At 44.0% G+C, this 9,779-nt stretch overlaps 1 long non-coding RNA gene across 1 annotated transcript; it reads right to left on the minus strand.

Moving 5' to 3' along the window:
- Positions 1 to 1,077: 1,077 nt before the first annotated feature.
- LOC108646158 lies at positions 1,078 to 7,249 on the minus strand. Its single transcript, XR_004222254.1, has 3 exons — positions 6,784 to 7,249; positions 1,513 to 1,614; positions 1,078 to 1,392 (listed from the first exon to the last, which is right to left on the minus strand). It is a non-coding gene; the product is annotated as an uncharacterized LOC108646158 (long non-coding RNA).
- Between the last annotated feature and the right edge of the window lie 2,530 nt (positions 7,250 to 9,779).

The following is a 9,779-nucleotide window of genomic DNA, read 5'->3' on the forward strand; positions in this document are numbered from 1 at the left end:
ATACGTCTCAATTTAGCAGCGTTAAAGTAAAGAGACATTCCACCAACACAGTTTTTAATGCAAATCTTTGAGAAATTTTAGCAGTCTTAAGCAGTAATAAAAATGATACTATAAAATCATCAGCATCCCACTAATATAAAAATGAATATATCTTACCAATGTTTCTTAAGTTTTATAGGTGAAAAAGAAAGAAAACACAAGCATATTTCAGATGTAACCTACTAGATAAAGTAAATTGTGAGTTTAAAAACACAATAAATACTGCGCACTGCTGTGCTCATTACTATGTAAAATAATAAGGGTAAGCACAAGCATTAGCCCCAGATTTTAATGGTATTTGTGTAAAGAAAGTACAGTTCCCATAAATGATGTATGTATAGCCTACAATCACAGTTTCTTTTAATATTGTATAAAAATATAAAATAGATGTAGCATCCCAAAGAAAATACTATTCACATGGGTGGAGTGGGAAGGTAGAGTATGAGAACCAAAGGGTCCCAATAATGTTGTTCAAATAATGGAAAATATAAAGTGTGCCTAAAAGTTATGACAAAACCATTTACGCTACACAGGATTAACCAGACATCATAAGCAGCAGAATAACAGAATAACATAGGTATGAACACCAAATTCCCAGATTTTCTGCCTCTGTGGTTTTATTATGAGTCGTATAGTTAACTGCATTAATCAAGTATACAAACATGTTTTCAATATTGTGCATACAATCATTTATGCCCAGTGTAATTCTATGCACCGTAAGCCACACATTTGTCCTGTCCAAGAATGGTTGCTGTAAATAATAAATTATGCCGATAACATTTCTTTCCTATAATTGTTCTTTTGTAAGTGCATGTTCTATATGTTAAGACCTTAAAAATATTTAAGTATGTTAAAACAAAACCCACACAGAAACATTTGAACATCATGCCATTTTATTGTTAAGGCTAATAGACTTAGGATACCATTCAAATTAGTCAGTTGGGGTAAATATAGAGGAAATGAATTACCGGTACTAAATAAACAACACAGGAGGCAATAAATTGACGCGACAAATAAATAAAAGTCTAAAGCACTCCATACCATTAAAATGTTTTAATGTTGTTGCAAAAACACTATGCAACAATCATCGCTGCGGTTAAACACCTTAAAAGTCAGCGCTTGCAATTTCAGCCCCAGATTACAAGGTAAGGAACATTAACTAATATAGTGTCCTACCAGTTATTTCTCAACTCAGACCTAGAACATGTTTGTGAAATAAAAAAATCAATTAGTAAGAAAAAAAATGAAAATATTAACCTCTGCTTCAATGTAAAGTTTCCAGAATCTGCCAGAGCTCGGGAACTGGGCAACAAGTCGCTCATATGTCTTCCGTGCTTTGTCTATAGGCTGATTCTAAAATTGAAATAAACAGCATTTACAATATTATGACTGTGTGGAACATTTTAGAATCTCCTGAATACAGCCACCTTTGGTACTCAAGAGAATACATAATGTAACCCTATGTCACTAAACCTGTGCCTCGCGAATGAGAATGCTCCATGCATCAAGGTCATACGGATTGTCTTCCAATTTCTTTTCCGCTTTCTTCACCTTTTCCGGAACATATTCAGCAGCCTTGTGGGGAGAAAACAGATAACAGGATTATGAACAGAATTACAGGTAATTTGGCTATCCGTGTACCAAGCAGTTTTTTATGCATTTTGCCTGTACCGATTCAGCAATAACATTCAACACATTCCGTAAAATTTACTATATAAAAACTACTATATAGTTTAAGTCGCTCTGGATGTGTAATTGTAATATGGCATTCACACATCCAGCACCTTTATGAAAGAGAACCTTCAGTGAACTGAAAGCATACAGTAAGCAGCTTTGCTCAAACATACCCAATACCTTTTATTTAATGTCAGGGCTGCCCAAGAGAAGGACTGCAGGCTTGATATTGCCCCCCACCATGAATTTTTAAGGGGCCCAGTTTTACCCAGGAGTGCACAGAGCAATAATCAACTAATTATAAAACCTCAGAAAGCAAGTGTAGCCAACCAGCAGGCACCAGTCTGACATTTATTTAGGAATAACAATACAACATTGAGAAGCGCTGGGAAAGGCTCTTCTATAAACCCAAACACAACACCCTAAACATGTCTGTAATGCCTGAGTAGTATGTAATCATTACGGCATTATGAGTATTTCTGGTCAGCCAGCTATAAAGTTTTAGGTAGGCAATAACAATAGGATGGTATAGAAGTAATAGACTCAAAGATAATGTAACAACAAAGAAAAAAAAAAAAAACTATATGAAGGCACAATCCTTAAGTGGTGACTGTCACCTGAACACATGGTCTCTCTGAAGTTGAAGGTCATTGCCTCAAGAGCTTGCAGGTTATATCCTTGACTATAGATGCAAATTATTTTAGTGCTGGAGGGATTGGGGAGGCACATATTTCTCTCCCCCAATAAGCCCAATTTTTTCCTGCCCCTCTGTTTTTCCCTGGGGAGAACACTGCATTACACTGTATTGCTGGCTTGTCTGGTATAAGATACAGTCTACTGAAATGTCCCTCTTGCTGGTCTAGGAAACGTCACTGCACTGTATTTCTGCTCTTACTGCATTTACACTGTGCATATTACACCATACTTACTATAAGTCCTTTGCACAACATTACTGGGCTGATGGAGGGAAGAAATACAAAGAGCCAAGTAGAGTAATGCTGCCGGGTCTGTACATGGTATTACACAAAGCTCCCCTGTATTTCTGGCCTGTCTGGTATCATATAAATAAAAATGTGGGGCTTGGAATAAGTGCAGGTAAAAAGAATAAAAGGTGGTGTCTGGATTATTTTTTAAATTCTGTAAAATGACATCATTAGATTTTTACTTTTCATATTTGGAACTTATATGGGTGCACAGCTTACAAATCTCTGCAGCGAGTTTGACAGATTAGGGGAGGTCCCAAAATGCATCATTCTAATTGAGCTCTATATAAACCCAATGACAGCCATGCTACAGACATCCTTAAAGGGATACTGCCATGATTTTTATGGGGTACTTTTTATTTCTAAATTACACTGTTTTTATAGCAAATAATTCACTCTGCCATTTAACATTTTATTCTTAAACCAACAAATGTATTTGTAGCTGTAATATTGGTGTGTAGCCGCCATCTCAGTGCATTGTGCCTGAGTCTGAGCTTTCAGAAGGAGCCAGCGCTACACATTAGAACTGCTTTCAGCTAACCTATTGTTTCTCCTACTCCCATGTAACTGGAGGAGTCCCAAGCCGGACTTGGATTTCTTATTATTGAGTGCTAAAAACTACCCTTGACTAACATTTCGTTAGCCATTTAAAGGGGACCCCTCACCCAGATATAAAAAGCTGTACAATAAAAGTACTTTTCAAATTAAACATGAAAGCCAAATTATGATTTTTTATTAACACATCCATACAAATTATAACTTCATTAAAAAATGCCAGATGTCAATCATACATTGTATGCCCCGCCTCTTAGGTACTGTAGATGTCAGGTGACAAAAAACAATTTAATTTCAGCTAGTGGGTCAGTCTTTAGAACATATACAGTATAGTACCTGTGTATAGTACCTGTGGGATGAAAACTGCAGCAAAAGTTCAAAGTTGGTTCTTGGGTAAAGTTTACAGCCTGCAGATTCTTCTTTTTTTAGTCTTCAATTCTGCACTGCCTCCAGTTTGCAAAATCTCCCGATCCCTGTCTGCATCTGCGCCTTGATTAGTCAAAAGATCAGAGCACAGCTAATTTCTGCAGAACCCGGAGAAGATTGCAGGGCAGTGCAGAAACGGAGCCAGGTTTTTTTTTTTTAAGGTGCCAATGAAGGTTTGGGGAGGCTTAAGGTGGCCACACACGTGGCGGTCTGACGATGTTTCGTGCGACCATCGGTCGCATGAAACATCGTCAGATCCGCCACACACCGTCAGGGCTGAAACACCATCCCAAGGTACTACTCTTCTGCTGAGTGGGCCACCGCCATCTTGTTCCTGGCTGTCAGGTGTCCTCTTTCCAGGGCACAATCACGGGCAATACAGAACATATGCCATGTGTGAACTCAAGCAGGAGACAACTGGGAGCCAGGGAGAAGATGGTGGTTGTCCCCTTCATGGCAGGTGTCCGACTCCCTGGAATAAGATACATGCCCAGGTGGCTGAGCAGTATAGTGAGAACCAGTGAGCCCAAACTGGCCATGTAGGGACGGTACTTACTGCTCTTACACCAAGCGATGGAACCAAATGGGCCACAGCCCTATCCACTGATTAGATATTATATAGGGTGCATTGCCAGTGTGTGTGGCCATTGTCAATGACCAATGTGTAGCACACTATTATGTGTAGGAGATAGCTCCCAGCACTATTTCTACACACAAGCACCCATCCCAGTAGAACGTTTCTATGCCCAGAAAGAGATATTGCCGTGTCGAGAACCTGAAACACCACAACATCAGCACCCCCACCCACATACCATTTATTTCTAATGACTGACAGATGTCTTTGTAAAGGACATGTATGACTACAATAATAATGTTAGAAGCTCCCTGTTAGCCCACTCTACAATCTAGGTTGGTGATTTTCTGAAATCTGCCCACCTTTGAGGTCCAAAATATGGTCAGGTCCCCATTAAATGGAAGACATTGCTGTATGGGTCATTCCCTCATAATTCCCAGACTATCTAGAACAGCAAGTGAGTGTTCATTTCAGTTCTTACCCTAAGTGACCGTCAAACTGGGCTTCCAGGAGTATCTACAGTAGATGAGCAACTAGATATTCTACCCACATCTCACCTTCAGACAGGTCTTCTCCAGCCAGGGCCATATATTTTATATAGGCACCCAAGGTGCATATACAGAAAAAAATGCAATATTTAAAAATCCCTGTGCCTGCCACACTTTTGGATAAATACGGAACCATTCATCTCATTTATTCATTCATGGTGGGTTTATGGAGGTGGAGGGTAAGTAGCCCTCTCCTATGTGCCCTGCATATGTGCCGAATGCGTAGGTGAGGGGGCGGGAGGGACCAGGACTGCACCTAGGACCCAGTTGGCACCCCCAGCATTGCCCCCAGTCACTACTCAGTGCCACAGCTCCAACTAACATTCTCCATAGTTTGCATCAGGATGGCTAAGTATTATTTGTTGACCACTAGAGGTGCTGTTTCATGGGAAAACTTCAGCTACAGATCTTGCATTCAATGCAGACGCCCTGCAACTTGCGTGTTTTACAAGTGCCCCTAAACTGTCAAGTAATCACTTTGTTCTGTGTCAGTGTGTAAAACCCAAAGTGTTGAAACAGCGGTACAGAACCAACCTGTAGCCAATCAGAGCATTGGAATAGTGAGGATACAAATGGTAACAGAGTCAAATACAATACAAAGCGCCACTGTGTTGAAACCAATGGAAAATGTCCCATAAACAAAAAGGAGAATAATTCCCCTCTTAACTCTCTGAATAATTTGAGTCAATATATTCTACACTGACATTAACTCTTTCCACTTATCACCTTTATCAATGAAAGCAAGATCTGATAGGATGGGCCGAGCCAGTTCTGCCAGTGGCACCAATCATTGCCTATGGGAAACGGACTAATCCATTCAAACAGTTGTGCTCAGACCTGCCTGGCTCTAATAGCCAATGTGGCTAACCAGTGGAATTGTAAGTGGCCAAAGATGACTACTGCCAATTAAGAAAAAAAACCCCACACCCCCCCAGGAAATTCCTTTCTGCCCTACCCCAAAACCAACCTTGTCTCTCCATTCTGGGCAGAGGCCGATATGGGAATTACAGGCAGCAGCAGGACAAACAGAGCCATTAGTGCCGGCTCTTATCATTGTATCTGTGAGTCTCTTAAATAAATCAGGTGCCAGAATATACAATACACAAGCAAAGCAAAGGGGGGGGGCACAAGCCCCTGTATGTGTATTTATATTGCCATTCTTTAGGTTTAGGAGCAAATAGGAATAAAACAACCAATTCTGATAAGTTTATTCTCTCACTGAATAATGCCTGCTATATATAAAGAATAGATCCCATCAATAAAGCCCTATAGGCCCCTCCTGGGGGGGTTCTGCTCTGCAATGGGTTTTAGCATGGAAGGTCCCACAGCACAGACACTGCGCACAGGAGACGCTACACATATAGTGAATAGGCCCCATATATACAGCCTAGGGACAGGCATTCTCATCATATAAGGGACTATTCTATTGGGCCAATACTCACACTGGCACCCTGCACATAGCCACTCATGCCCTGCACTGGCACATACTGTATATATTCAACACACAATGTCAAATTTAACTCTGTACGTACAGTTTGACTTTTAACCCCATCAGTGCTGTGCAGTGGTTACACATGCTTGCAAATAAATGCCTACTAAGAAGGTACAACACAGTGGTGCCAGGGCTGGCATACAATAAGGGCACAGTGCAGGCACAACCCCCAAGCTTGCACCATTCAATTCAGATCTGCCCAATCTGTGGCTAATTCCCAGCTGCTGTTGTACTACAATTCCCAGCATCCCCCATCAGCCTATGGTGGGAGTTGTGGTTTAACATCAGGAGGTAGCACACCATTGGGGATAAGGAGACAAAAGCATTTGGTGGGAGAAACAGAAGCCCCTGGATGGGGGTAGAGGGGCAGCAGCCAGGCTAAGGGGGGGTAACTGGGATATGCCTGTATCGGTGTATGGGGCAGATAGGGGAATGCTGCAATATGACAAGACTACACAGGTACATTAGGGCCCCCATTAGTGCCAGTCTTACCTTCCATGGCCCGTACGGGCATCTGCAGAGCTGCCATCACAGCCACAAAGAGGAGCAGCGATGCCCACCTTGCCCATGGCATTGCAGCTGTCGGGCACCCCTGCCAGCCTCTGCCTATGCACCCAATGCACCGCCCCTCATCTCCCACAGTCCCCGCCGGAGCCATCAGTGGGGGGATCGCACATCTACCCCAGGGGATCCAACCCCTCTGGGTCACAGCTCCGGAACGTTGCTACTCATTGGCAGTCAGGTTGCCGGCCCCCCGGGAGATCCTCCGCTGCAGCGTTAGGGGCACATACTGCCGGCTTGGCACTGGCTCAGGTGGGGACAGGTCGGCCCAGGTAGGGTTGGCTTGGCCGGCTGGAGGTGGGATCGATCGCTCACCGTTTGCTGTTGCTTTGGGGATGAAACTGTCATTGCAGCCTAGAGACGGCTTTTCATTGAGAAAGGGATCACGTCGCAGGCAGGAAAATGTGAGGACACCGAACATCTGGGGAAGGGAGACACCTAGTGGCGGAATAGTGCAAGTGCATAGCCGGGCGCAATAGGGTAGCGGAATGCAAATATTAGAACAGATGTGAATCTATAGGAGCGTAAAGGGTCATGGGAGTCTATAGGAGCGTAAAGGGTCATGGGAGTCTATAGGAGCGTAAAGGGTCATGGGAGTCTATAGGAGCGTAAAGGGTCATGGGAGTCTATAGGAGCGTAAAGGGTCATGGGAGTCTATAGGAGCGTAAAGGGTCATGGGAGTCTATAGGAGCGCAGAGGTTCATGGGAGTCTATAGGAGTGCAGAGGTTCATGGGAGACTATAGGAGCGCAGAGGTTCATGGGAGACTATAGGAGCGCAGAGGTTCATGGGAGTCTATAGGAGCGCAGAGGTTCATGGGAGTCTATAGGAGCCCAGAGGTTCATGGGAGACTGTAGGAGCGCAGAAGATCATGGGAGTCTATAGGAGCGCAGAGGTTCATGGGAGACTATAGGAGCGCAGAGGTTCATGGGAGACTATAGGAGCGCAGAGGTTCATGGGAGTCTATAGATGAGTAGAGGGTCATGAGAGTCTATAGGAGCGTAAAGGGTCATGGGAGTCTATAGGAGTGTAAAGGGTCATGAGAGTCTATAGAAGCGTAAAGGGTCATGGGAGTCTATAGGAGCGTAAAGGGTCATGGGAGTCTATAGAAGTGTAAAGGGTCATGGGAGTCTATAGGAGTGTAAAGGGTCATGGGAGTCTATAGAAGTGTAAAGGGTCATGGGAGTCTATAGGAGCGTAAAGGGTCATGGGAGTCTATAGAAGCGTAAAGGGTCATGGGAGTCTATAGGACTGTAGGGACCCATAGGGTTAAATGGTCCCTATGGCTTTAAATCCCTACAGGTTCAGTTCCCTTAGTTGCTGGGCAGAAGGGAATGTATCTAAGTGAGTTCATTAACATGTGTGCTATTGGTTAGAAGGTATAGTGACCACATCCTGCCTGACTTTGGTATAGTGTTGGGAGAGGAGTGGCACCTTCCTGTTGTTTGCTTCCACCTTAGGGACAGGGTGGGTGTGTGCTGAGAGCCCAGGGCAGGGGCCCAGGCCCAGTGAAGTCGGGGAACAGGGCCCCGTGAATGAGGCATTGGATAGGGGCAGGTGTAGCTCCCTTTATAGTACCACTCTAGGAGTGTAAGGCAGTTAGGGCTGAGATAGAATGAGCAGCATGAGCTCCTGCATAGGATTTGCAGTTTTTCTGGAGATAGGTCTCCCAGGCCACATTGCCTGTAGTGTAGGGATCCAAGTGAATAGGGAATCAGGATAGAGAATTCCCTGAGGGATCCACTACAGGGTGTGTCACAGAGGTGAAGGGAGATTCCTGCCAGTCTGCCCGCAGGAGAGTGTGAGTCTGAATATACACTCGGTATGTGTTGCCTGTACCACTGGCCTCTGAAGCTGTATTGTGAGTAAACCCTGTGGATGTTCAATAAACACTTATTACTTTGTTATTTGCAAGAACCTCTGGCGCCCTCTGTTTTCATTTTTCTGCATAGCAGCAAGAGAGGTGTAGTTGCACAACACCCTCACCTTCCTCTTCCACTTAGCGAAGGCCCATTCTGGGTAAGAGAGTGTAACCCATGTTCTACTGGTACTAGTCCGGGAAGGCAGCTATTGAGCTGAAATAGAGGTTACAGGACCATAGAGGTTCATACACATCCCTGCCCCAAAGAACAACCTGATGCTGTCTCACTTGTGTTACTGATGTTGATGCTGGCAATTCCCACTCACATACACCTGTATGTAACTCTGCGCTGTTGCAAAGCTATAATGCCAGTCTGGGTGAGTTCCTGACTCTCCTAACTGCCCCTTTAATATCACTTTGACTGTCACATCCATGGCACATGGCACCAGTAACACCAGACTGGGCCAAATTTGATACCAATTCTAATATGAGGAGTTTGTGTGGCCTGTACAAAGAGATGCCATAACACTATACCAGCATGGGTATTCCTTGGTACTAAGCATTAGCCAGCAGGAACAGCCCTCTGTGTTTGCTCATAGCCTGTATATAGGGGGAGATACAGTAACACCATGACAGTGTGTCTATTTCAGAAAGAACAGCCCCCTAACTGTGCCCATAGCCTGTATAGAGAGATACTATAGGGCACTGCCCTTGGAAGGCTACCAGGCTGCCTACTGTATAAATACCCAGGCCCAGACTCAGAATAGCCCCTGGCATTTCAAGCACACAGAGGCCCAAACAGACCCCCCCAGGCCCAATAAATAGTGACTGTCTATGGCACCTTACAGCAGCCCCCCTGGCATTTGAAAGGAAAAAAGTTCAAAAAACTCTGCAACTTTGAAAGGAAAAAGGGGGTGTTTATGGCAATGGAAGGTGTTCATCGTGTGATTTACTTCTGTTGAGTGTCAGGCTGGTGAGGCTCAGTGTCTGTGCTGTGTGTAAAGGGTAAGATATAACTGCCATTTTCTCCATTACAAATCAAATGTCCAACGGGGCACTAGGGCAAG

This window comes from Xenopus tropicalis, chromosome 4 (assembly GCF_000004195.4).
Source record: "Xenopus tropicalis strain Nigerian chromosome 4, UCB_Xtro_10.0, whole genome shotgun sequence".
Classification (NCBI taxonomy): Eukaryota; Metazoa; Chordata; class Amphibia; order Anura; family Pipidae; genus Xenopus; species Xenopus tropicalis.